This window comes from Felis catus, chromosome F2 (assembly GCF_018350175.1).
Source record: "Felis catus isolate Fca126 chromosome F2, F.catus_Fca126_mat1.0, whole genome shotgun sequence".
NCBI classification, from domain to species: Eukaryota; Metazoa; Chordata; class Mammalia; order Carnivora; family Felidae; genus Felis; species Felis catus.
This window is the reverse complement of record NC_058385.1, coordinates 10,728,545-10,756,102: the sequence shown is the minus strand read 5'-3', so window position 1 is coordinate 10,756,102 and position 27,558 is coordinate 10,728,545. Positions and strand designations below refer to the sequence as shown.

The 27,558-nt window shown below is 41.4% G+C and overlaps 1 protein-coding gene across 2 annotated transcripts in view; it reads left to right on the top strand.

Moving 5' to 3' along the window:
* The window catches only part of TOX (thymocyte selection associated high mobility group box), a 306,345-nt gene that overhangs the window by 2,882 nt on the left and 275,905 nt on the right, over positions 1-27,558 (top strand). The window lies entirely within an intron of this gene.

Genomic DNA, 27,558 nt, shown 5'->3' with positions numbered 1-27,558 from the left:
AATTTGCAGGGATAGGGAAGATGGACAGAAGTTTGGAAGATGTGAAATCAGAAATCTGTATCGACATTTAGTAAAAATAAGTTGGATCAGCCTTCCCTCTGAGAGCCAAGACTGCAAAGTAAACCTTGTGTCTTTCAGAGGTGTAATGAATATGCAGTTTATTACAAGAAGCAGTCACTTTGTGAGGTTATTTGTTTTTAATAGGGTGATAAGATCATAAATTAATAATTATCTTTATTTTAAATCTGCCAACACTTTTGCAGTTAAAGTCGGTGTGCTAATAAATCCCAGCGGAACCAATATCTGTGTGCGGTTCAGAACCATGCAGTTGTGGCTATAGTTTTCCCACTGACGTTTTTTCAATGTTAGAAGAGACCCTAATCCACAAAATGAATATCCTCTTCCTGAAGCTTCTCTAAACTAAAAGGGGGTTGTGTTACCCTGCTGACACTCTCCGGCACTGCATTGCCAAAACACTACTTACATTTTTCAGTCCATAAACTCCGTGGGAGGAATTTTTTTGGAAACAGTTTAATCTACCATTGCTCTATTGTAAGAGCACATTACGTTATGCACACATCACTATGCAAACTGGCCTCCATTTTCACATAGCCCATTGCGGGAGAAAAGTGAGAACAATGCGGGCGATGTTGGTTATGGCAACGGTGTGAGGCATCTCTTCTACAAACAGCCAGAATGGATGGCATGTTGCTGTATATAGGTCAGCCTTTGAAACAGCAGCGTAGCTCCTAGACTGGACACGAACATGCAGGCTGAAAGTGACAGGGTTCACCTCCTGGAACTTAAAGCATGGTTACATTTCAGACATTGAGAGATGGCACCATAGTTGCGTTTCATCTAATTAAGACTATTTTAAGTAACATTGTATCCCTTAATTGAAATTAGATTAAAGGAGCTCACGATTGGAGTGCAGCAGTAAAATATAGTCCTATTTTTTGTCCTAGTTGAAGACGTCAGGGCATGCGTTTGAATCTAAACCTACGGAGTAATAACAGTCCCTTTCAGTTTCTTAGTGCAGTGTCATTTGTAAAGATTGTTTTCACTGATTGTATGCTAAATTGGGACAAAGAAGTGGCACTTTTTCATTTTTACAATGATGTGATGTGTTCAGTTACTGCTCAGTATCTGCCCACATAAGGAGCGGTAATACAATGATGTTATGACATGGCTAATCACAGAGATGCTGACCTCTGCCAGCAGTGGGAGAGGAAATAATGATCTTCACTCTTCTCAGTGGTTGCTTTTGTGGAATAGGGTCCTGAATCTTTCTTTGGTTGGTTTAGACACAGGGAAGTCCAAGATACAAACCCATGCTTAATGCTGGTTATATACAGAGTGAAGAATAATGGCCGTTGGGGATTGTTGGGCTTTTGTCATTGAAATGAGGAAGGACAGTGTATAATCTTTCCCTATAAACATAGGAAGGAGGACCTATGTGTGATGAGCTCAGCGTTGAAATGTCAGCACTAACATTAAACACTTGAGAACTTTTGAGAAAAACAGGATTCATTATTGTCTCTGCAGAATCTCCTTTGAGCTTATTTTCCTATTTAGTTCGAGCGTTATGGGTTGTACTTTAACGTGACAAAGCGCATCACATCTAAAATACCGGATAGGCAAACAATGAAGGCGGAGTCATTATTCCTACTTTAATTAATAAATGTAAGAAAAAAGAGGAGGATGGGAGAAGGAGAAGGAGGAGGAGGAGGAAGGGGAGGGTTATAAGCAATTTAGAGCATCATGCTTGATTAGTTCTCTGTCTACCTCCATAACTTCCAGGACTTTAGGAAATTCATAGCTGATACTTAGGACGTCATTAGTGTGATTAAAACTCCCCTGGGGATTTTATTGGCTGGATCTTTCTTAAGTTTTGAGGTCTTTAAATATGTTTCAAATAAATTTTGTCTGGGTAAGAAAGAGCATAAAGCAAACCGTCATATGGTTTTGGCCACTAAATGAGATCTACAGAAACCTCAAATGTAGCTGTCTTGACTTTGTGGGATATTTCGCTGTCACAAATTCCAATTTTAAATGTCCACCCAGAAATTATAGTTACGAGTTTTGGAGAGATCAAATGCTATTTTTTAAAGTTTATTTATTCATTTTGAGGCATGGGGGAGATGGCAGTGAGGGGGGGCGGGGAGAATCCCAAGCAGGCTCCAGGCTCAGTGTGGAGCTCAGCACAGTGCTTGATCCCACGACTGTGAGATCATGACCTGAGCCAAAATCAAGAGTCAGACACTTAGCCGACTGAGGTACCCAGGCACCCCTCAAATGCTGGTTTTTTTTAATAATTTTTTTTTCAACGTTTATTTATTTTTGGGACAGAGAGAGACAGAGCATGAACGGGGGAGGGGCAGAGAGAGAGAGAGGGAGGCACAGAATCGGAAACAGGCTCCAGGCTCTGAGCCATCAGCCCAGAGCCCGACGCGGGGCTCGAACTCACGGACCGCGAGATCGTGACCTGGCTGAAGTCGGACGCTTAACCGACTGCGCCACCCAGGCGCCCCTCAAATGCTGTTTTTTAACATAGCTTACATGGCTTAGTATTCTCACAGTTTGTCATGTATTTTTTAAGTTACTGAATGATGATATTAACAATCATTTTAATATTTTCCTTAGGAAGACTAAGCTGATATTTAAATATTATCTAATAGGCTGCTTATCGTAGATCTTTTTGAAATGATGTGATTGCAAGGGATGTGAGAACAGGAAAGAAGTGAGGTACTTGAACCTGGAAGAAGTAGGGGAAAGTTCCCAGTTCCCCAGTGGCTTCCTTGGACCCCAAACTGGGTCTCACATACTGGTTCTGATGTGTGGAACTATTTTTGTGATCATACTTTTTTGTGGTGGGCTCAGTTCAAGAGAGGGATAACTTAGAGAATTGGAGGGAAATCTTATTGAGCTATGAAGGATGATTTACTCTAGGATTTTCCAACATTTTGCTAGGATACGAGAAAGTGGAAAACACCCTGGGGATAGTTCTCAACTAGTGGCGATCCTTCCTGTACTGTTTAGAAGAAGGCTGCCCTCAGGGCAGGTCAGTCTGTGTGACTTGTGCCTCTTCCCTCCTTCCCCCTCACCTCTTCCCAAACATCTCCAATCCTGGAACAGCCTGTCACGCTTGCTTCACTCTGCCCTAATCTTAAATTGAACCTGGGAGATCTGTACTTTCTAAGGTGAACTCTTCGCCCCTCCTCAGGAACATGGCTCCCCATGGCGGTCATCTTGTTGAGGAAGCCCCCTTTTCTGTTTGCCATGCCTTGTTACCATTATCATGTTAACTTATCCATTCTTCCTCCAGTACCTGACCATATTTTCTGGTTAAGGAAATGGGAATCTGCCAGTCTTCAGGCTCCTGTCCACTTTTTAAAATCCCAAATTAGGCTAGTCTCCTTTTCTCCATTTCCCCATCTGAGTGAATATGACATAGGGTCATACAATAATAGACCAAGGAAACTTAGATAGGATGCTGTGAGGGAAAATAACTATGGTGGTTATTTCTAAGCTCTCAGAGTTTTCTCCTTTCCCCTTCCCCCCACCCCCACGTTTTAAACACAGTGTATTTAGAGCATGGAAACGGCTCCTGGACACATACCTTTCAGTGGGAAATCTTACTTAGATTGTGAAATATGAGATATGAAAGTGGTACTGTGGTCTCCTGATTTTTAGTTGGCATGCAGTAAGTTAGGTGAGTTATACTTACAGAAAGTAAATGGGTTGACAGACTTATGTGTTCCCATCAGAATACGCATAGAGAATTAAAATGGGAATAGTTGGACAAGCAGAACTTACTTAATCAAATTTAGATAACTTCTCCTACATTTTAGCTATCAGAATGTGAATCTCAAGGTTTCTGGGAAGTCATAACACAGAATATTTACGTTGCATCTCAATAAAAATAACATGTAATGATTATGACTTGATTCAGTGCTGTTTTAACAATTCCATTTGAAAAATATCATCAGTTGTTTAAGTTAAAACTAACATTGGATACAACCACATCCCAGAATCTAAAATGCATACCTTGAGGAGAACACAAGATTGTAGTAAACCGTAGTTAATAAATACTGTGGCCCCAACTATACAGTCCTTGCCTTCCAGAAGCTTCCATGTGAAGAATCCAAATGCTTGAATGTCACTTGGTTTGTTTAAAGTGAACTTAAGCAAAAGTTAAACATGGGAATATTTACTCCTTCCAACGTGAAAGATGACTTTCTTGCCTGTTCTTTACTTCCACTTTGGTGTCATTGATACAGGGTTTTTCAATTGATCTCTTTCTTTGAAGGCGCACTTCTCAGAGTCAGATGGCCTGTGGTCTCCATTCGTTGATGGGACCAGCAGTCGATACTGAGTTGTGTTAAATGGACTGTCCGTTAGGAAGCTGGAATGCCAAGACGATACAGCTCACATCTGCCCTAATGAATTGGAGAATTTTTTGTTTCAAACCACACATGCCAAGTTTCATCCCGAAGAGCAATTTCTCATTAAAAACTGTTGAGTTACAAACTGCTTAGAAATGTGGTTTATAATGGGAGTGCCAGCAGACTGTTAATTATAGCACTTCTTCTGTAATACTTTGAGACATGGAATTCACATTAACCTGAATGAGCTTTCCTAGTTATAACGTATTTCTCCCTATAGCATTCATTTTGAAAACGGGAACGTTATATTGCTCTGTGCTTGGATGTTCATGGTGCAGCGGAAAAGACCAGAAGGAGGAAAATGCCAGAAGGAAACCCCCCTGCTCTTTCATGACAGGAAGTACCGATATTTTTCCAGACCTCTAGAGTTTGATCTATGGAAAGTTTGCCCTACTCGACGAACAATTTTAAAGCGAACTTTTAAAAGCTATCTTCAGATTTCCACTTTCCTCAAGAAAAATCATCGTTTATACATATTTATAATACCAAAGGTCATGAAACCAGTTTTCCTGTTAATGCTTTTCTGTTTGTCCATTTTTCACTTTGGGGTTTTAAATGCTTCTGCCTTAGCCAAGTATTTGTTGGTTTTCATTCCTGAGTTATGTGCTTTTATGAAATTCTTGAAAGGAGCTCCTCATTAAAGTAAGGCCATGGTTGGTTGATAAGAAGCTTTGCTGGTGGCCAAGAAAATATAAAGTATTTTGAGTTACTACGTAGACCTACAAATGATATGTATCTGATCCACACCAATGACAATGTGAGCCTTCTACATAAAATACCTTTCCATTGAAGGCTTTGAGAACCTATTTGGAGGTTACCTAGCCAGGAAAATCGGTGTGTGTGTGTGTGTGTGTGTGTGTGTGTGTGTGTGTGGTGTGTGTGTGTGTGTGGTTGGGTGAGTGTGTGTTTTTATGTGTTTCTAATGTTCTGGATATATTTCTGGCCGTAAATGCATAGGAATTTATCCTAACTGGCAGAATCTGTCAGTGTGTGCAACAGTAACAACAAGGGAAATCATACTAGCTAATAGGAATGCCTCATTACCACTCCATTTTAAGAAACTTCGCCATATTTCACGAGAGAAGATATTTTCCAATGCCAGGGCTTTAATTAGGCATATTACAACCTGATAGGATTGAGGAACTAGATCTTTCTGAGGAAAACCATAGGCCTCTATGAGGAAAAGACTCCTTTTTGTTCAAGATTTGAGATAAAAACTGAGGGCCCTTAAACCTGTGTTGACTTACTCTCCAGGCAAAATAAATACAAGCATGAAAAGGACATGATCCCTCCCCCTCTGTTTTCTGTTCTCTTTAGAAGCCTGACTTCCTTGTGTCTGGTAAAAGTTCTGACACCACCAAAACCTTTAATCCACCTGTGTCCCAATCTGCCATGTAACCACTAGAGAAAATAATTTATATTTGTATCAAGGAAGCCTTATGAGAATTAAGGAGTCAAAGAGGCAGATTATTTTGAAATCCTGTAGTGAAAGACGTTCAAAACTTCAAACAAAGGTAGACCTTAGAAAAATACTGTGTTCTCGGCCCGCTTCTTGTATTTCTGCTACTCTAGTGAAATCAGTGTGTTTTCCAAAGTTGTAGAGAAGTGATTCCTTCAGCAGGGGAGTGAAAAAGGTAACCTTTGTTGAGGTTCACGGGTGAATTGGGGAAAGTGGAACTTGTGTGGATGAGTCTGTACTCCCCCCTCTTTTATATATTGATACGTCCCTCCCCCCACCCCCAGGGGCCTCCTGCTCCCCCTCCACGATGGGAGTCTATACTGCACCTAGTGGGAGAAGCTTCAGGTGGGAGCTGTTGCAGGGTAAGAAGGTAAGGCAAAAGTTGAATACCACAGCTGCAGAGGGGAATGCCCGCTTTCAGTTCCTGACTTCAGGAAAGCAAGGTGCCCCCCCCCCCACCTTCTTCTGATATATGGGTCAGAGATGCAAAATGCAATGTACAAGATAAATTAACGCACCGACCAACCGGGTCTAAAGATAGTCCAATTACACTGAAAACGTATCTGTGCACCACCTGATTTTCTCAAGTCTTTCAACTCGATTAAATGGTTAATTAAAAAAAAAAGATGGGTAAAGTGTAAAGTGTGGTATGCATTGGCGTCTTCGTGCATGTAAAATAACCCAGCACTTCTTTTCTACGCCAATGTGCCTCAGCCCCAAATGCCAGCAACAATTGTATAAAGAGAAATGTTACTAATAAAGAGTCAGGATAACCTTTCAACAAAAAGTATATTTTATCATTTGGCAGATACAGTCATGAACATTAATCATAGAAACCTGCAGATAGTAGAAGCTTAATATCAAAGCTAATGATTTATTTTATGTTAATGACTTTCTGCCAGGGCATAAAAGACTGTTCATAATGGACTCTCCACGCTATGTTCAGTTACTAAGGCTAATGGGATAATCTTTTCTCTCCCCAAATTAAGCTTTTTGAAATAAATTATGCTGTTACTTTTCAAGGTAACTCTCAAAAATTTACTGCAAAACTAATCTTTTAAGAACTGCTTAAAGAAATAAAGAGGAAGAAAAATCCCAAAGCAGCTTTTCTAGTTCATGAGCAGTTTTACTTAATTAGAGACAGAAAGTTTGCATGTATGCTAATATCCCTGAACTTGTAATGCCAGATAGTTTTAAAGTCAGCCTTCAGTGACTGCCACTACCTGCCTTTTGAGATTCAGCCCCTGTGGGTGCCTCCCACAACAGAACACGTTTTCCTTACTGGCCAATAATGAGCTGAATGGTAGTGAGACCTAGAGTTGGTCGCTAGGAAGTTTTAAAAATCATGTTTACAATTAGTTATAACCAACATTATATTTCAATAAGAGATAATTTGCCTACTAAAGTTCACATAATGTGCTAATCATGTCTAGTGGTTAATAAAGGCCTCCTACCTCACTCCCCTGATGGCTATAAAAGGCTATTATATTCATGGCAGCATTTCAGGTACAGCTGCTGTGTGTTAATAATGCATCATTGTCCCACTAATCAACACACCAAAGGTCAGCACCCCTAAGCACCTCAACCACCTAATCTCTTTCCAAAATATTTATTAACACCTTAAAAGCGTATCTGTTCATTTTCCTTAGCCTCGAGCCAGTTAATTCCACTCCAAGCTACTTGTGTGATCAAGGTTTTGTAACCTAAGCGAGGTCACAGAGGAGAGGAATACATACATATTCACGCTAATTTTCTCCCATAAACATGTGCCCCATTTTCAGTCATTGACTGAATTAGGGTAGGGCTGTTGTAGTCATGAGCCCCTTTATAATTAAGTAGGTGTGCTCCAAAGTGAGAATGTTTTCAGATTTTGTATGTTCTGTAAGGAGACATTTGGAAGAAAAACAACTTCTCAATAACCAGAATCATTTAAAGTAAACGGAGCAAAGTGGGAAATGGGAAAGGCTATTTATAATCTAAACAAACAGGAATCGGTGCTGGGTTATGAGCCCGATAGAGTACTGAAATATTATTTGCTTAATTGTTCTTTTGGCATAAGAAAGCAATAATAGTAAAAGCTTCTTAAACCATATTTTCTGCACACAAAGAACACATTCACGTGGGATTTCCATTTTGCTAGAAAATCGTGCAAATCAATAAGCTAGCACTTATCTGCATTAAAATTAGGTAGACAACAATTTATAGGCACAGTGATAGTGTAGTTCTCTTGATACCCTTGGTTAGTGTTTAAGATAATCCTTGCTTTTGTGTCCTCAGAGAGGAGCCAAAATGTTAAGTGAACAAATAGATCTCATTTTCCCATCTTGTATTATTGTCTCTGTTTTCTCTTACTCGTTTTGATAACCTTGTGTGTGTGTGCGCGTGCGTGCGTGCGTGTGTGTGTGTGTCTCCTTCCTTTATGATTTGAGAGCCTTAAATGTTTTAAGAGAAGAAAAAGAAATGAAACTCAACTATGTTTCCATCATCAGGAGAAATGCAAAAAGCGAACTAGGGGGAGGAGCTCCCATTTGTGCAGCACATAATGTACAATGGTACATTTGTCATGCTTTAAATATATAATGCCTACAATAAAATATGTACAGGCGCAGTTGTGATCTATGAAGTCCCTGGCTCCAGTGCCATTGTTTGTAGTCTCTACGGTTGTCATACATTGTTCTTTGCACATCATACCCTTACAGCAGAATTTGACACAATTTCTAGCTTTCAGCCTGCACCATTTTCATTGTACAATATACATGAGTTTGACAGGGTGTGTTGAGGAAAACTCTGGCAAGCAATTGATATTTTGAAGTGGCAAGCGTTTCAGCAGCTGCCTGCTTGTGAAAAAGGAATGATAAGATATACTGTATTGTTAGTTTCAGGGAAAGCATTAAGGTTTAAGCTCTGTAAAAATGTACACATGATTCGTCAGTGGTGAAGCAAGTCTTTTATGTTTTTTAGAGCTTAGCTCGCTGGCTGATGTGAACTAGAATGACATTGGTCAGTAAATGAATAGGAGTACTTTGAATTTGAACTACTGCTAATTTTGCACCAACAAAGGAACTGACAAAAGAAAGATTTTATGTGAAATGCAAAGCACACCCAATGTTTTGGGGGCGGGGAAAGGGAAGGAGAGAGGGAGAGAGAGAGAGCGAGAAACCCAGACCAGAGAGTATTCTTTCACACGTACTTGCCAGGAAACCAAATAGTTAAAACACATCCATTTTTCACGGCTCATCAGCTACAACCTAAGCTGTATTATCTAATGTTCTTTAAAAACCTGTTGTATACACATAGGCTTTCAGAATTTGTTCATATGGAATTTAGAGTGTTGTTCTAAATATCACACTGTGCCCTGGAGGCCTGTTGGCAGAATATCAGAGTTGCCCTCTGCTGGAGTAACCCACTCTCTCTCTGGTAGTGGGAAATTGTAGATTAATCAGCTATGGCACTTTCAGTGTGTAACGTTCATTAGCAAGGCAATTTGTCATGACTGCTAATGGTCAGAATGCATCTGCTCTCTCAGTTACAGAGCACGATAAGGAAGAAGACAAATATTTCAATATCTGATAGTATTAACTTGTTTCAAATTTGTAATCCAAGGTTAGTTGCTCAAAGCAGACACGGCAGCAGATGAACTGGTATCCTCTATTCAATTTTACTGGGCCCTGTTTTTGTGGATTTATGACTTTACAGCACACTAATGTGCTATTATGAAGGGCACAGTCTTTGATTAGATGTTCCACAGAAAGTAAGTTATGAGCAGAGCACCTTCTGGGTTCATCTGGAAAGAATTTGTGTGCCTAATGTTTTCTGTAGAGCTCCATAAATTGAAAGGTTTGATGCATGTGATATTTCCTGACATGCTAAATATTCTTCTTATGCTTAAAAAAAGTCGCTTTCCCATTAGTTTGTAAACCGGTCAGTCACTTTTCAAGTGAGATTAGCGTCCCGATCTATTTGGAAAGTTGTAAAATTCCAGGGAAAAACTTCAGAATGAATTAGAAACGTCACGTTTCCCCCCAGTCAGCTGCTTTATAAGATCATTGTTCATTGTTCTACATGGGAAAAGTTAAAAAAGATTCTGCCAAGTTGAAAAGGCTGGAATTGTGTGTGTGTGTGTGTGTGTGTGTGTGTGTGTGTGTATCTCTTGTTTTCTAGATATTACATCACATAGCTGGCCATACAAAATCTTTTTGACACATTTTCATTTTTAATGAAAGGCCCTAAAATTCAGAGCATAATGATTTCTTAGAAACTGAACCCAATCTTGGTAAGAAATTCGTTCTTGCTAGTAACAAAAGCTGTTACTGTTTAAGTTCCTGTTGAGCGGTTAGTCGGTACGCTTCGCTGAATGTTGTCAAAAAGGCTTTCCTCATGATTGACAACCCGGCAGGAATGTGAATGGAGATTTTAATTGCGTATCATGTGTGCATATCAGAGTGAGTGAATTCATGACTCTGCTTAGCTCCATATCTCTGCAGGTCAGCCGTGCCAAAAAATGCTCTTTTATGTGCAGTATTTCCAAAAAGAGAAAGGTGTATGTGTACTGAAGTCATTCGTTATTCATTTCTGAAGTGAAACCCTTGTGTTCCCTTAGCCTCGGAGTTTGAAAGTGGAACAAAAATCCATTTTGAGATTTCTTTCTTCTCCTCTTTGCGCTTACACTTAGATGATGTAAATTCTTTTGAGTTACAAGTTAGCAAAAGTCTGCCGGAACATATTTTTCTCATGGCCCTTGTTACATGAAGTGTGTTTATCTTCCTTTTTTTCCTTTTTTTTTTTTTCCCTAAAGAGGGCTTTGAAAAGAAAGAAAAAAATGGAAGCCAGCGGAAAAAGTTACTGAGGTCAATTGCCTTTCTATAACTTGCGATCTTTAGAAAAGGTCTGGGGCGGCTGGGTGGGGAAGAAAGGATGTATTTCTGAGAGGTGCAGGAGTCACGAAAGTGTATCTGAATTTTGGTTAAAAACAGCCAGAATGCAGTGCTTATGGTAAAGTGACATTAATAAATGTATGAATGTTCATTTCTTAGAAAAATAACTCCTCTGCTGAAAACAGAAAGGTCAAAGATTCATTTCTGCTGTCACTTCTTGGCTCAGTGGCAGTGGTGGTGATGCACCATTTATCTCGTTGAGATGTCTCACCCCAACACGCGTGAGGTGTTCAAAGTGGGGGAGAACTTACTCTGTGAAGAAACTCCGGCTATAGTAACCCCCGACCACTCAAGAACTTACTAATGTGAAAACAAAAAACAAAACAAAACAAAACAAAAACGTGCAACGAATGTGCTTATATAATTTTTCATTGGCGTGATGTGAAAATTGGGCACTTGGGTTGTAAAGTTACCACATAGCTACTTTTCTGTGTCATTTTGAGGAGGTGAGAAAAAGATTAGTGCCAGGGTCGTTTTAAACAGACCGTAGGAATAAGTAGGATCATGTTGAAAACATGGTGACTTTATGGCCTTAGGATATCCCGTGGGACTTGACTTTGTCCTGGGTTCTAATATGTTATCTCAACACATTTTAGAACCTAGCAGATTGCAGGCTGGTGATTCAACCCTTCTTACGGCTTGCGGTGCAGGGTGATTGCTATAATGAAGGCGCTCCTGTACCTTTAAAACGCTGAAGAAGAAAACTCTCTTTTACTTTAAAAATCTAGCTCTGTGTATGGGTGACATTTTTCTAATGTTCTGGAAGACAATTTTGTGCTTTATACTGAGAGCTCAGGCAAGGAGAAATCTATTTACAAAATGAAAAAAGGGGCTCAGCTGAATGCATTTCACTTTTAAAGATGATATTCTGGTAATGAACTTTATCAAGCAGAGAACATTTCAGTAAAAGTATTAAAGCGGTTCCTATTTCGGTTGCCTCACTTAAGGCGGCGTCACTGTTTCCATTATAACTTCTTATTTTCAGGTAGCTCTAATGCAGTCCCCGTACAAATATTTGCGCAGGGATGAGATGAGAATATTTTAGTCTAAGAAGCAGACTTTTTATTTGGAATGCGCTTCTAAGGAAGCGCAGCGCTTTGTTAATAAGGTGCGTTGAATTCCTTTCTGGAGATTGAAAAGCATTTACTGGACAAAACCTGTGTACAGAGCTTTCTGCTGAGTGACAGGCACCGAGACAAGCAAGCCGGGGCCCCTGCGTCCCTGCGGCCGGTCAAGGGAGGAATACAGTCCCCAGAACACAGCTGCGGTGTCATTGCTGTGTTGTGAAGCCTGTGCTCAGAGTCCTGGGGGTTACGGCAAGCGACACGATGGATCGAAGTTGGGGGAATCCAAGCTGCTTCCTGGAGGAGATGGCGTTTCCCTTGGTCTTAAAAATTGGGCCTCGGGGAAAAGGAAGGTTACTCCTATTATTGAATTAACTTTTATATTGCTACCTCTTTTCAAAAGGGCTTGGGAGCGCCTGGGTGGCTCAGTCGGTTAAGCCTCTGACTTCAGCTCAGGTCATGATCTCACGGGTTGGTGAGTTCAGACACCGCATCGGGCTCTGTGCTGACAGCTCGGAGCCTGCTTGGGATTCTCTCCTCTCTCCTCTCTCTCTCTTTCTCTCTCTCTCTCTCTGCCCCCACCCTGCCTGCATGGTCTCTCTCAAAATAAATAAGTAAACTTACAAAAAAAAAAAAAAGACTTAAGGCAACTTCAATAAGAAGCAACACGGACAATAAGGCTACTAATAGTCATGCAGAACATTATAGCCGGGAAATGGAGACACAGGCATACTTCTTAGCTTAGGTATTATCACTATAATTAAACATTAAATTTGGCCCTTGCTCTCTCACCGGGCCAAGAGGGAAACACACTGAGTGACAGAATTCTGATTACCTGAGAGACCTAGGAACACAAATTCTTCATGAGTGGAAAGTTTTCCTCTAATGAGAGGCTGCAAGCGTGATAAAAAGAGGAAATACGCAGAGGTGACGTGGATCTGTTTTGGCGCCCGGGTTGAGAGTGAGGTTATCCGGAGCGAGAAATAGGGCGCCAGTGGAGGGTGAGGGGCTCACTGGGATAAGAACACAGGGCGAACCGGGAACAACTTGGGAAAGAGAAGGAAAACATCAGGCCTGTGTTTTACCAAGGGAAGTGTCATCGTTAGAAGAGAACGGGTTGGGGGAAGTTGTAGTGGACTTCAAATCGTTATTGTGAGCGGGCTAATTTAATTTTTTAATGTTTATTTTTGAGAGAGAGAGAGAGACAGTATGAGCAGGGGAGGGGCAGAGAGAGAGGGAGGCACAGAATCCAAAGCAGGCACCAGGCTCTGAGCCATCGGCGCAGAGCCCGACACGAGGCTCGAACTCATGAACCATGGGATCGTGACCTGAGCCGAAGTCGGAGGTTTAACCGACTGAGCCACCCAGGCCCCCCAACTAATGTTTAGCCCTAATAAGAATATACTAGGAAGGGGCGCCTGGCTGGCTCAGTCAGTTGAGCGGCAGACTTTGGCTCAGGTCACGAATCAAGCCCCACCTCAGGCTCTCTGCTGTCAGCTGGGAGCCTGCTTTGGATCCTCTGTCCCCTTCTCTCTCTCTCTCTCTCTCTGCCCCCCCAACTCATGTGCATGCGTTCTCTCTCTCTCTAAAAAATAAATAAACATTTAAAAAAAAAAAAAAAGAATGTACCAGAGAAGATTGATTACCTGGAGAAATTATCTGATAAAGTGAATGATAATTATCTGATAAAGTGAATGATCAGTATTGATCTGTTTTTGATGACTTTTGAAATTATCGATGAATGATAAACTTTTAGAAACTTTACCCTTCATCTGAAAGGTTGAATTCCATTAACAGCTGACGTCCTAAAGAGCATGAGAGTGTTGTAGTCTACCTGAAAATTCAGCTTGTAATTAATCAGCCAAATCATTAGCAATGGATATTAATGCTGTGTATATCGTCTGAGCAAGTATACCTGCCGAGCTTCCTAAATTGTTAGCAGTTGCTGTCCTGGAATTTCTTGTTTGGTGGGAAATATGCATACAGTTAACTGTGAATTTGGGAAATATATTAAAGTGTCCAAACATTCAGAAACGTCTGTGGGCAGTTCAGAAGGTATCTCACGATCTTCAAGTATCCACAGAGCAAAAGTCCTTACAGTGTTCTGCGGAAATGCCCTGATGAATTTACAGCCCGAGGGGCTAGAGGACAAATCCAGAAGTGTCTCTGCAGCCTACGTGGGTCTTAGAAGGCTGAGGTTCCATCTTTCAGAAATACGTGAATTTTATATGATTTCCATAACACATCCACGTCTGTTTTAACATAAATACAATACTTTAAATCCCTTACTGTCCAGTCACCTCTGTGTTCCAGGAAGATACTCCATGTTATTCTCATGTTCCTCTGCTCGTAGGGGTATGAGTTTGAGAAGTGTGAAATAATGTGATGGTCTTTTGTCCTTCGTGTTAAGAAATAGTCTGGAGGCCTCGCAGATGTTTATCTTGTTTGGTCATCTCTCCCACAGAGCCTGGAACATTTTGTCCACACTTATTCTTTTCTTGACTTCCGCTAATTCTCTATTTTTGATTAAAAAAAAAAAAAAGCCTAACAGCGTACTTGATTGTAGTCTAAAATGGAAGGCTGTTCAACAAGGTCCCAATAATGGCTGGTGCAGAGGACATAGTGACATTGCTAGTGAAGAGAGAGAACAGGGAGGAGGAAGGAAAGCAGATACCCAATGTGTGGATGGAAGAGAGAAATCTTGTGGTCACTGGCAAAACCTGATGATGCTTAGCGATGGGAGAAGGTAGTCGAGAGTGGGATTGTATTGTTAGGGATTAGTGTATAACCTAACCCGAAAAGAATTTGGAAAATCCAAGAGAAGAAAAGTTGGGCAAAGGAATTGAATGGGTATGACTATTGTGATGTTTGTGGGTGGGAGTTGGAGGCAGGTGTATAGAGGTCAGAGCGAGACCCATAACTAACAAATGACCGAGGCTTGGATCCCTCTCTTCCTTTCTGTGTCCTTCAGTCTCTCCCTCCTTCCTTCCTTGCCTCCCTTCCTTCTCCCACAGGCAGATGTCATTGTAATTTGCAAGATGACCGCCATTATTTTCAAGACTCTTTTCAGGTTATTTCTTGGATGACATTGGACTAGTGCTCCCCTCCTCCCTCCTCACCTGCCCGCAATGAGCTGCTGCTTCTGGGCTCCCTTCCCCGTCATTGCTAACATACACTTCGGTGGACTGAAGGGTCTTGAGAAAGACAGTAGTTCTAATTATGCGGGGCGGAATGGGTAGATTTTAGGTACGTGGATGCGAAATTTCTTAGACAAATGCCAATCTACCTGATGTCTCCAGCACCTGACAAATCAGGGTTGGCTCGTTTGTTTTCTTCCTTTATTTCGTTTACGCCTTAACCTGTTTCTGAAATGAGTTCTCTGTAAACAATCAGGCTTGTGTAAATAATGGTATTCCCTTTAATGACAAAAATGCGCGTTTTCTTCTAGAAATTCCATTTAGGCACATGAAGCCTTTTAGATTCTTCCTTTACCCAAATCAAGGAGTTTTTCCCATGCTGAACATCTTTTGAAGTTTCATCGGAAATGGGCTGACCAGGGGAATGAACACTGTGTACGCCTGTAGCTTATATACATTTGTTTACAAGGTCCCATAAAAGTGGAACAAAAAATTTAATGAAAAAGACAAGCAGATGCCTTACCTTTGGTTCCATAGCCCATTTCTTGATGGATTTTGGAGCCCATGCCCCAGGGTTGTCATAGGCCCAGCTCCCAGCAGCATGACATTCACGAATATTGGTTAATTTATTCATTAAATATTTCCTGAGTGGTCACTGTGCATCAGAAACTGTGCTAAGCGGTAGAGATAGAAAAAGGAGAAGATGTGTGCACTTACAGAGACAATAATCTTAGATGTAACATAAATAATTCTACCTATGGAAGATGGGTGAACTGAGAATCAAACGGATGAATTTAATATTTGACCTTAATACTATTAATATTAGGCTCTGAACATCCCTGTGTCCATTCGTGCGTTCACCTCCTCTGCTCCTTCTTTCGTTTTAACTTTCTTCCTGTCTTCCTTTGTGTCTCCTTCATCCCTTCTTCCCTTCCTCCCTTCCTCCCTTTCTCTCCATCTCTCTCTCTTTCTTTCTTTTTTCTTTCTTTCTTGGTCTAGTAGAACCAGCATTCTTTTCCCTTCTCTTGCTATGAGAGCAACTGATAGCCTGCGGGATACCGTCACTTGGTAACTTAAGCCAACAATGATTGTTTATGAAGTAGCCAAAGGAATGAATTTTTCAAAATAGAAATTCCAATCATGCAAATATTTAAATCTTGGGAAATTTGAACTCTAGGTATCATTCAGAAATAAAGAATGGGGTTTAGGCTCAATACTTTTAAAAAATGCTTCCAGGGGCTGAAATCAGTTGCTTAATACCATTCAATACCAAGCTGATATCTGAAGTTATTCATAAGTTCAGGCTGTTTTTAAAATGTTAAAATAACCAGTGTTTACTCTGTTCAGGTTTATCACGGTGCATTTCTAAAGGTAAACACCACTGCGCGCTTTAAACTTCTTTTTCTGACAAATACTGCGTATTCTGGGAGATGGTCTTTGCAGATATTGCTTACAAAATAATTCCGTGAATCTCATATTTTCTTACCATCCCATTCCTCAGCCTAATATGGTATAGAACCAGACTGCAATTACGCTCTCACAATTACTTTATTATATGGGCTGAAATATAGTCCTGAAGCTCTTATTACCTTTTCCATACACCATTTGCACAGACCTGCTGATGGCTGTCAGCAGCGCCTCCCCAGGACAATCAGCCATTCTTAGCGGGTTGTGTTTAAATTCCGAGCACCACAAACAGAAAGCACCTCTCTCTCCTGGCTGATGAATTTTTAATGTTTAAGCATTTATAATAATTCAGAGGACTTTCTTATAACAGCTTGCAGAATTAGGCGTGTGTGTTTTAGGATGTTGGATATTTATTTGTGATCTTTGTCGAAGGGGAAAGAACTGAAAACAACACAATATTAATAGTGTGTGTGTCTGTGGCAACCTGAGCGTCATGTCACCCGGTGTTAGAGCTCCTTTCCCCTGAAAGAGGTTGTTTAAGATTTTCTACTTCAAATAATTCACTCACAGGCTCTTTTCTCCATAATTGCATTTTATGAGGGAAAAAAAGACTCCACTCCACTCCAGGTCTTTAAGTGAAAACTGGGACGCCATATATTCAAATATGGAATATATTTACATTTAATAACAAAATCAAGAACCTTTCTTTTACATTACAAAGAGGAATGTTCTTGTTTTTAAAAAGCCAGTTCTTAGGGTCTTTGAGAGTCTTCTAAATAGAGATTTGGTTGACGTTGACAGCCAAAAGGTGAAGTCTGTTATCCTTTTCAATGAATTTTTCTTTACCACTTTATTTTATTCCCAAACTGTACTTACATCGGAACAACTACATATGAGGCCATCTATTATAAAGTTATGACATTTAAAATATATATTATAGGAAATAGTTAAAATGCAGTCGCCTTACGTGTTTCCTGCTGTCAAAGGCCAACACAGGGTGATTGCTTTTCCCTTTGAAAAATTAGACAGGTTTGAACCAAATGCTAATACCTTATGGGTTCGTGTGCTCCTGTAAGCCTATGTCAAATGTTCAGAAATATTCAGATAATTGATCTCATACCTCGATTTTATTCAGTGCTTAAATTTATCAGTATACTTTTTTGAAACAACATAATTGTCATTTGATGTCTGTCTCCCAGGTAGCCTCTTATATATTTCTGATGATTGGTAATGATCATGAAATCAATTCACCGATCGGTCCTGTTTGTAGCTTAGTAGAAAGAGGATGGAGGTGGAACCCCAGGACCTAGAGTGCTAATTATAGAACCAGCCACGCGGTGCGGGATGAGTTCCTTCTCATTTCTAAGAACAGAGGCTCAGTCACCTCTAGGAATCTTTCCTGCCCAAAGAGTCAGGGGCATCCATTGACTTGTTAAATAGTAAATTCCATAATGCCAAGACGTCTTGAGAATAAAAGTAATGAAAGGGTCATCTCTGTGACATACGAAATTTAAAAACCTAAGGGTGTTGTCATTTATTACATAACACCAGGACCCATCATAACTCCATCAGTTTCATGACTAAGAAGCACGTCAAAGTAGGTTTCCAAGAAGCAAAACTTAGAGCAGACGTTGAACGAGGCTCTAACCGGGTCCACCTTACCACCTTCACAGAAAATGTCACTTTTTTTTTTTTTAAATTGAGGCATACCTGAGCCATTTTGAGCCAGTGGCACCTCGAGTTTATGAAAGTGGCGAATGATAAAACGTTCCTCCGATGTTTCATCGTCCTGGTAGGACAATTAATGTACCGTAAGTTAGGAAAGCAGTTTGAGAATTAGAAGCCAAGGAGGGTGCTGTAGGTGGATGGAGCCTGTGGAGTCCCCAGGGGGTTGGGCAGAACACAGGGATTTAGCTCAGGCTGAAGCAGTGGGTCAAACATCCATATCCAAGGTGTCCTAATGAACTGAAACAGTTTCCTGCCCCCAATCAGAGGTCTCTTATCGTCATTATTAGAGTTCATACACTGCGGTAACAAATCCTAGCAGTGATGTTTCAGGCGACTTGAAAGGCCATATTTTAAACGAGGAGTGTTCAGGCTTTCAAAATGGGCCTGCCTACTATCCATCTGCTCTTTCTCTCACAACATAATATCCATAGGGTTCCGGGGAGCTGAGTCCCTGACTCGAAGAAGTTTTTGGTTTAGATAAAACAATACCAACACCAACATAAAAAACAGCTTATATTTGAAAATAAAAAAATTAGAATAGCATGAAGGAGAAAATCTATTCTTCGTGCTCGATTTTCAGTCAGTCGTCCGTAACCGTCTTGGTTCGCACGTGCAAGTGAAGATTCTAGAATTTCTGACACTGTACCTGAAGGAACTAAGAGGTCAATGCCTTCAGGACAAAGCTTCGGAAAGTTGAAAAACAGAATGTCCCACAGCTGTCCTACTATCCCCTAGCTCCTCCTGTGTTGATGAACCTGGCTGTGGGCGGCCTCTCAGGTACCCCAGAGGTCACGGTTGAGGATGGCCCATTCGCTGCCCGTTTTTGTTTTTGTTTTTTTTAAGCTTTCGCTGCAGGAAGATTCACTCTTTTGTACTGCTGCTTCCCGTGATGCGCGCCCGTCAACGTTCTCTCTGACCGTGTGGAGCCATGGTAATTTATCTCGGCAAAGGCAAAGATAAATTTTACACTTGGATCAAGATGTAGAGGCCCTCCATGAAAGAACTAAAAAACAGCAATGCACGTTGACAAATAACTGCTTTGACAACCACTAGTTGGAGTAAGACGAAAGATAACCTTTGTGTTTAGAAGACACGTGGAAGCAAATCGTGAAAATCAGATGTTCATAAAACATAATGTTGCCATATTCGTTTAAAAAAAATTTTTTTTTAATGCTTATTTATTTTTGAGAGAGAGAGACAGACAGAGTGTGAGTGGGGAAGGGGCAGAGCGAGAAGGAGACACAGAATCCAAAGTAGGCTCCGGGCTCTGAGCTGTCGGCACAGATCCTGATGCAGCCTTGAACCCAAGAACTGTGAGATCATGACGTGAGCTGAAGCTGGATGCTTAACTGACTGGGCCACCCAGGGGCCCCTCATGTTTGCATGTTCTAAAACTTTTTTTTTTAATTTTTTTTTAACGTTTATTTATTTTTGGGACAGAGAGAGACAGAGCGTGAACGGGGGAGGGCCAGAGAGAGAGGGAGACACAGAATCGGAAATAGGCTCCAGGCTCTGAGCCATCAGCATCAGCCCAGAGCCCGACGCGGGGCTCGAACTCACGGACCGCAAGATCGTGACCTGAGCTGAAGTCGGACGCCCAACCGACTGAGCCACCCAGGCGCCCCTAAAACTTTAATTAGTTTATTTTCAATGCCTCAGGAAAGCACTGGAGCCTTTGTATACCAGTCCATCCAACTATTCTGTCAAGGCCACAGCAGAAGCTGAGGGCTAATTATCGAGTGATTTGAATTCCATAGATGGATTTTGCCAGACAGAGTCCTAGCCATGGAGCTTCGTAAAGCCTCAGAGAAGTCTTTGGGCAAGTTTTACCTCTCTGCGCCTCTGTTTCCTCATCCGCAAAAGGGAAGCAATAAAGCTGTTTCTTAGGTAGGGTTTGTGGTGCGGATTAAACGGTTGGAACGGTGTAAGGCACCCCCTGGAACAGAAGGCTGTGTAAGGTTCAACAAAGGAACTGTGTGAGGCTGCCTGGAACAGAAGAGTTCCGTAAGCACCAGCTGCTGAAAATTCACCCGGGCTTGCATGAACACAGCCAGAGGGCCTCATGTTGTGCGTAAACTCCAAAAGTTCTGAAACTCATCACAGAGCCTTCCTTGGAGTCCTCCACACAGGGGCTGAAGCTGGTGGCACTGTCGTAAGATCACACCAGTGCGGTCACAAAACTGTTGAGAGAACCATGTTGGTCCAGTCTCTTCCCAGAAGTCATGTAACTTTACGGACACCTGAGCAGCAGGCCTCCTCAGCCTCAGGTGATTCCCCCACATATGGCTCCGGGCATGTACACTCATGGACTTGTCTTAGAACAAACTGTAATGCATCAGCCACAGTTGGCCACAGTAAGATGTGCGTCTCACCTGGGACTGACTTCCAGCCTTGCTCCCTTAACACGCTTGGTTAGGTTGATTTAACACGTTCACAAACTGACACATTAAGTCCCGAGAGATGTCAGACACAGACGTTTGAACCCAAGATGTCTCTAGACATCACTGTGCACAGGACACACCATTTGGGCACAGGATCGAGAGAACGGGAGGCTATTCAGGAAAGGGATAATGCCAAGGACACCAGCAACACACTTGACCTGGTTCTTAGCTGTGCTAACCTTACGCTCGCCCTGGCTGTGATCACAGATCCACAAGAGTTGACACAAGCTTGCCTTCTGTGAAACCCTGGGCCTCCAGCAATATTTTTATTTTCTCTAAAATTACCAGAAGTGATAGGGGCATCTGGCTCACTCAGTCGGTAGAGCATGCAACTTTTGATCTTGGGGTCGTGAGTTCAAGCCCCAGGTTGGGAGTAGAGATTACTTGAAAAGAAACGAAAACTTCTGGAAGTTCTATTATGACCATTGCCTATGAAACAGGAGCCAAATTATCTTTGCTGTGGATCTGGGTAGAGTTTTAATCTTCAAAATCTAGATTCATATTTGTGTGTGTGTGTGTGCACCACAGAGTTTGAAGACCTCTGAGGTACTGCCTAGCAATCTGGATGTCACTGAACAAAATTTCAGTATGAGACGCTCTATGAGAGGTGAGATGCATCCTCTGTGAAGACTTTCAGCTTTAGTTTGAAGTTAGTAAGAAGAATTGACAAAGTGCAAAGAAGTTAAGACGGTTTAGTATTTGCTCCCTGCGTATTAGGGAGCAAATAAAAGTCCTTCCAACTGCTAATTTAGGGGTGCTAATGGGTGTTAGAAAATGAAACCAATTAAAGTCATTTTTAAAACCATGTTAGACCATTTTACCAGGTGATAATAAGAGTGTGAAAGAGACATTACCATTCATTTATACTTTTATAGTAATTTGATAATGAGCAATTATCCTTTAATTGGTATTGCCCCTTATCGGTTTCGAGGTGCTTATGCAGACATCTGAAGCATATTAACAATGCTTTCCAGTGGGGGGGAGTGGGATGTTTGGATCTCCCTTTTACAGTAAAGGAAACTGAGGTTCAGAGCATTTAAGTGAATTATTTAAGATCGTGTGGCTAGTAAATGACAGATGAGGACGTGCTAAAGGAACGACCTAAGTACATCTCCGCATATCTACTCCGCAATCTGTCAGTTCTGCTGAATTCTTGAAGCAAGGAGATCCCCAGCATGTGTGCGGCAATATTCAAATCATTGGCTCAGTGAGAAGGATAGCTACCCAAGGATGCCTAATTTCTTTTACCTTATAGAAGTCTTGTTTTTAAAGAACGTGCCGGAATCGGCTTCTCTTTTGTTGTTTTTAATATGACTTTTCTTGCAGGGTTCTCTTGTGAGAACGTAATAAATGCACATAAAGTTAACACTGACAATGCAAGAAAGCCCCTTGAAGTGAATATTAGAAATCTTAGGGGTGCCTGGGTGGCTCAGTCAGTTAATCATCCGACTTCTGCTCAGGTCATGGTCTCACGGTTTGTGAGTTCAAGCCCTGCGTCGGGCTCTGTGCTGACAGCTCAGAGCCTGGATCCTGCTTCGGATTCTGTCTCCCTCTCTCTCTGCCCCATCCCTGCTTGTGTTCTGTCTCTCTCTGTCTCTCAAAAAAGAATAAATGTTAAAAAAAATTTAAAAAAAAGAAATCTTAAGTGTAATTTTCTTTAATGTGTTGGAATGTGAGCAGAGCATGTCTCTGAAATTTCTATGGAGAGCCAAAAAAGAGAGACAGAGAGACTTTTAGAGCGAGTATTTTCTTGGATCTAAGGTATGAAAATGTGCCCTAAAATGAGTGACTTCGGTTACTTCATTCAACTAACATGAACAAAACCAGGGACAATACAAAATGATCAGATATAATTCCTCCCCTCGGGTGCTGAGAACATTTTGGGCTCTCTCAGACATTTGTGTCCTGATGATATAAGGAAGTCAGTGATGGTGTTGTGAAAGAAAATGCAAATATTAGTAAATTGGGAAGGACAGTAGCAAATATTAGGAAGAGAATTATGATTTCATCTTCCTTATACCATTATACGGGGATACAGCATAACAGTGGACTTTTTTGTGCTAATACCAAATAGGACGCCATTAGTAAGACAGAAAGGCTCTTTGAATGTCCTTTCTTTCGAAACCAGAATGAAAGATGGCTAAAATATGTGTTTCCTTCATAGAGTTGTCCCTGAAAATGTATCCCTCCTTGGGGACTTGGATAACTTTGAGGAATACTGCTCATTCTTCAGACATGTCAAGTCTCTTAAAAGTGATATTTACTTCCAAATTCTGCACTGCGTCAGAAAGCCTTCTACACTGTGACTCATGCCAAGTATTGATATGTCTTTTAAAAAAATTTTAATTATAGTATCTTTCAAACCTAATTATTACTTTCACTTATCATAATAATTAAAAATCCCATTATGATAAATCTTTCGAACTCGGTAATTATATAATAATGGTAACAGTTATTATTGTATTTGTTATATTTTAAGTTGTACAAATGTAAACACAATTAAAACCAAAATATGCCCACTTTCCCTCCAATTCCCCTTCGAGAAATAACTTTTACTGCTACTGTTAGTGTGTATCTTTTGTTTTTACTATCTTTTTAATGTTTATTTATTTTTGAGAGAGAGAGAGAGACAGAGTGTGAGCAGGGGAGGGGCAGAGAGAGAGGGAGACACAGAATCCAAAGCAGGCTGCAGGCTCTGAGCTCTCAGCACAGAGCCCAATGTGGGGCTGCAACTCATGGACCGTGAGATCATGACCTGAGTCGAAGCTGGCTGCTTAACTGACTGAGCCACCCAGGTGCCCTTTTACTATTTTTATTTAAGCATAAATATTTATATTATTAGAGACATACTTAATATATGTTGAGTATTATCTATTTGTGAGGCATAGAATTTTTAACCGCATTGGAATCATGCTCTGTTATATTTTATTTATCACAATTTTCAGTGAATAATAATTTATCATCACCCTCTTGATACTTGATATGTAAGTGACTATTTGTCATGTTTAATGTGACAGGCTGATAAGTAAATGCAATGACTTGAGGGTCTCTGCAGAAAACTTTGTTGCTGGCACTTACCAGCCAACCAATAAAGGTTGATCAAGTATATCCAGTTCATGTTTGAAACCACACAGGGGTAAGGGGCACCTACCTCTGCAGAGTTGAAAATCCATTTATAACTGTTGACTCCGCCAAAATTTAACTACTTACAGGGACGCCTGGGTGGCACAGCTTGTTAAGCATCTGACTCTTGATTTTGGCTCAGGTCGTGATCTCACAGTTTGTGGGTTTGAGCCCCTGATCGGGCTCTGCACTGTGGGCACAGAGCCTGCTTAGGATTCCCTCTCACTTCCTGTCTCTCTGCCCCTCCCCCCTCTTTCTCAAAATAAGTAAATAAACTGAAACAAAATTAAAAAAAAAAACAAAACAAAACTTAACTGCTTACAGCCTGTTGTTGACCAAAACTAATAACACAGTCCACTAACACATACTTGGTGTGCTATATGTATTATACACTGTACTCTCACAATAAAGTCAGAGGAAAGGAAATGTTATTCTGAAAATCATAAGGAAGAGAAAACACATTCCCTAGTACAGTGCTGTATGTTTCGCCAACAATCCTCTTTAAGTGGACCCGCGCAGTTCAAACCGGTGTTGTTCGAGGGTCAACTGTAATTGATTCCTTCTGAGTTACTTTAGACATGTTGAATTATTAGAGAAAAAAAAAATTAAGACTTGTGGCTAAGACACTCAAGTTACCCAGTAAGTCTGCTCTTTAATTAAGACCATATATACAGAAGCGAGAATGTGTTTTCAAGCAAACAGGTCCCAGCTGCGAGTGAAACTCAGCAGAAAAGTTTCGACCTCACAGCAGAAAGAGAAGACTTAGTGTACATTCTCTAGACAAGTATTCCCCTATTATGAAGGTGTGCAGAGATAGCTGTAAACATCTAATTATTTTACCAGGCTTAAAGGAAACGTTTATGGAAGTAACAACACTCATAAGAGTTGGTTCAAAAGCATTCCAAGCAACTGAAATATTTCAAATAGAAGTAATCTACTCAGACTTAGGCTATGTCTAGATATAACAAAGTGCGTAATAGTCATTCAGTGGTTGTTAACGTAGCACTTACTATCTTTGCTTGTTTCTATTGGGAATTGAAATAAAAATAAGAAATAGACTGTTCAAGGACTCTACAGTTGTATAAATGCTTTCACCTGCGTTATTTCTTAGCAACTGTGATGGAGAATGGACACTGGGAGAGATGAAGCCCAAGCAGAATAAATACCTCCCAGCCAGTTAAGTGATAAAACCAGAAATCAGAAAAAGGCTGTCACCTCAGAGCCTACACAGGAAGGACAGGAAGGTTTTAGCTGCAGAAATCCTACCTTTCCTGTGCCCATGAGGAAAGTACTAAGAGATCTCCTGACTTTTCTTGCTCTGCCGAGAGACAGCCTCAGATTCTATTTCTAGATGCAGTGCTCACTCGTTGGTTTTGGTATCCAACCCATCAGCTGTTTGCCAATCCTCTCCAGTGTTCTTTCCACTACACCTTGTTGCTTTCCAAGAACACACAGCTTCCGCCAAAGCAACAAACATTGCTAAAGCACTTACCCTGTTCTTGGTAAATAGGGTACCATTGCTGTCCCCAAAAGCTCACAGTCTTAAAGGGCTGTGAGACACATAAACAGGTAATCACAATATATTGTGGAAGGGCTAAAGTAGAATAATGCTCAGAGAAGACAAAGGGAGGCCCTAATCCAACTGGACTTCACAAAAGACCTTTTGGAGGAAATGATGGGAATTGAAGGATCAATGAGAATTAGCCGGGTGACATTGGAAGAGACCAGCATGAGTCAAAGTGTGGGCCTGAATCATCATGAGCCTTTGGAAGCTCCCTAGGGAATGGTTTTGCTAGAACAAGGGATAAGAAGTAGGCTTAGACTCTCGCCTCATGGTTTATGTTAAAGAACTTGGCATTTATTTGCTGATATTGACAAGAAGCCATTTAAACGTGTTATTGAGGGTGACCTGTCAGATGTAGGTTTTGGAGCGAGCCATGCAGTGCATGGATTTGTAAGGACAGAGTGGAAAGCAGGAGTACCAATTAGGAATCTCTCAAATTGTGAGTTTCCCAACTGTCTTTATAACAGCAACAGCGTTCTTGAGAAAAAAAATCCAACCCTGAAATTGAGTAAATATAGGACGTAGAAAAAGAAGAAATCCTAGGGCTTCTTGGAACAAATTTTGAAGACCATCGATCTAGATGGAGATGAAGGGAGAAGGAAGTAGCAGCACTGATCTATCGTGGCTGAGATCAATGGAAAGATTTGTAATTTATACAGGAGGGAAAATCAGATGTGGATGATTGCTTGGATGCCAGTCACGGAGAGAGGAAATCATTTCTAACATGGTAACAACATTTACTGACAGCATTTACCAGGCATGTGCAAAGCCCTGTGCTGAGCTCTCTACCTGATTTATGTCATTCTTACAACAAGCCTGTAAGAGAGGTACAATTATCAACCCCATTTTACAGAGGAGGAATTGGGCCAAAACTGAGTTACGACTGAAACCCAGATCAGTGTGTGACCCAAGAACAGCTTATTTTCCAGGAAGAGTGATACACCAAGAATGGAACCGTAGGGCACCCAAGTTTTAAGTGGTGAACAGAGGGAGAGATTTTCAAAAAGAAAAGAAGGAGCCGTCAGGAACTCTAGGGAGCATGCCATCGGTAGTGAATACTGTAATAAGATAAAGACTGAAAAACAGCCGTAGAATGGACCTCATTGACAACTTGATGAAAGTAGTTTTCATGGAGTGCTGAGGCTCGTTGGAGCCAGACAGTGAATTGAAGCAGCGGGGAATTGAAGCTGAAGACCAAGGGTAGGAACGGCTCTTCAAATACATTTACCTAAGAAGAGAAAGGGGCGCCTGGGTGGCGCAGTCGGTTAAGCGTCCAACTTCAGCCCGGTCACGATCTCGCGGTCCGTGAGTTCGAGCCCTGCATCAGGCTCTGGGCTGATGGCTCAGAGCCTGGAGCCTGTTTCCGATTCTGTGTCTCCCTCTCTCTCTGCCCCTCCCCCGTTCATGCTCTGTCTCTCTCTGTCCCAAAAATAAATAAACGTTGAAAAAAAAAATTAAAAAGAAGAGAAAGAAAGAGCTAGAGCAGTATCTGGGGGAGACAGAGCCAGAGTGGCTGTTTTTGGATACAAGTGACTTGGGGATATTTAAACGGAAGAGGATGGTGCTGTTGGAGGAGGAGTGAGTGGGGAGATCTGGTGGAGTCACAGCTCTTGGAGACAAAGCTCAGGACCCACTGAGGCTGGAGTCTTCAGTGGAAGAAAGGACATCTGTGCTTTTTAACAGGAGGGAAGCAGGTAAGGACAAATGCAGAAGGTGGCTGATTTGTATTACGGATCTCAGACTCGAAGCAGCTCCCACAAATGTTTCTGATAGCTCAGTGAACTAAAAGATGGACTCGGGGGCGCCTGGGTGACTCAGTCGGTGAAGCATCCGACTTTGGCTCAGGTCATGATCCCACGGCCCATGAGTTCGAGGCCCGCGTCGGGCTCGGTGCTGACGGCTTGGAGCCTGGAGTCTGCTTCTGATTCTGTGTCTCCCTCTCTCTCTGCCCCTCCCCTGCTCACGCTCTGTCTCTCTCTGTCTCAAAAATAAATAACATTAAAAAAATTTTAAAAATAAAAGGTGGACTCAAATGATCTGAGCGAGGAGATGGGGTTCTTTACTGGCCTTGACGAGATGAGTGAAGGTTCATAACAGAGCCTGGGAGGTGAGGAAGGAGTCAAGAAAGATAAGAACAAGGATTTGTGAGCAACCCTGAGGACCCAGCTGAGAGCAGCGATTTTGGGATACCTGAATTTCTTCTCCAGGGAGCTCATGACCTTGGGAAAGTTATATTTAACTCTCCCCAGCATCCCC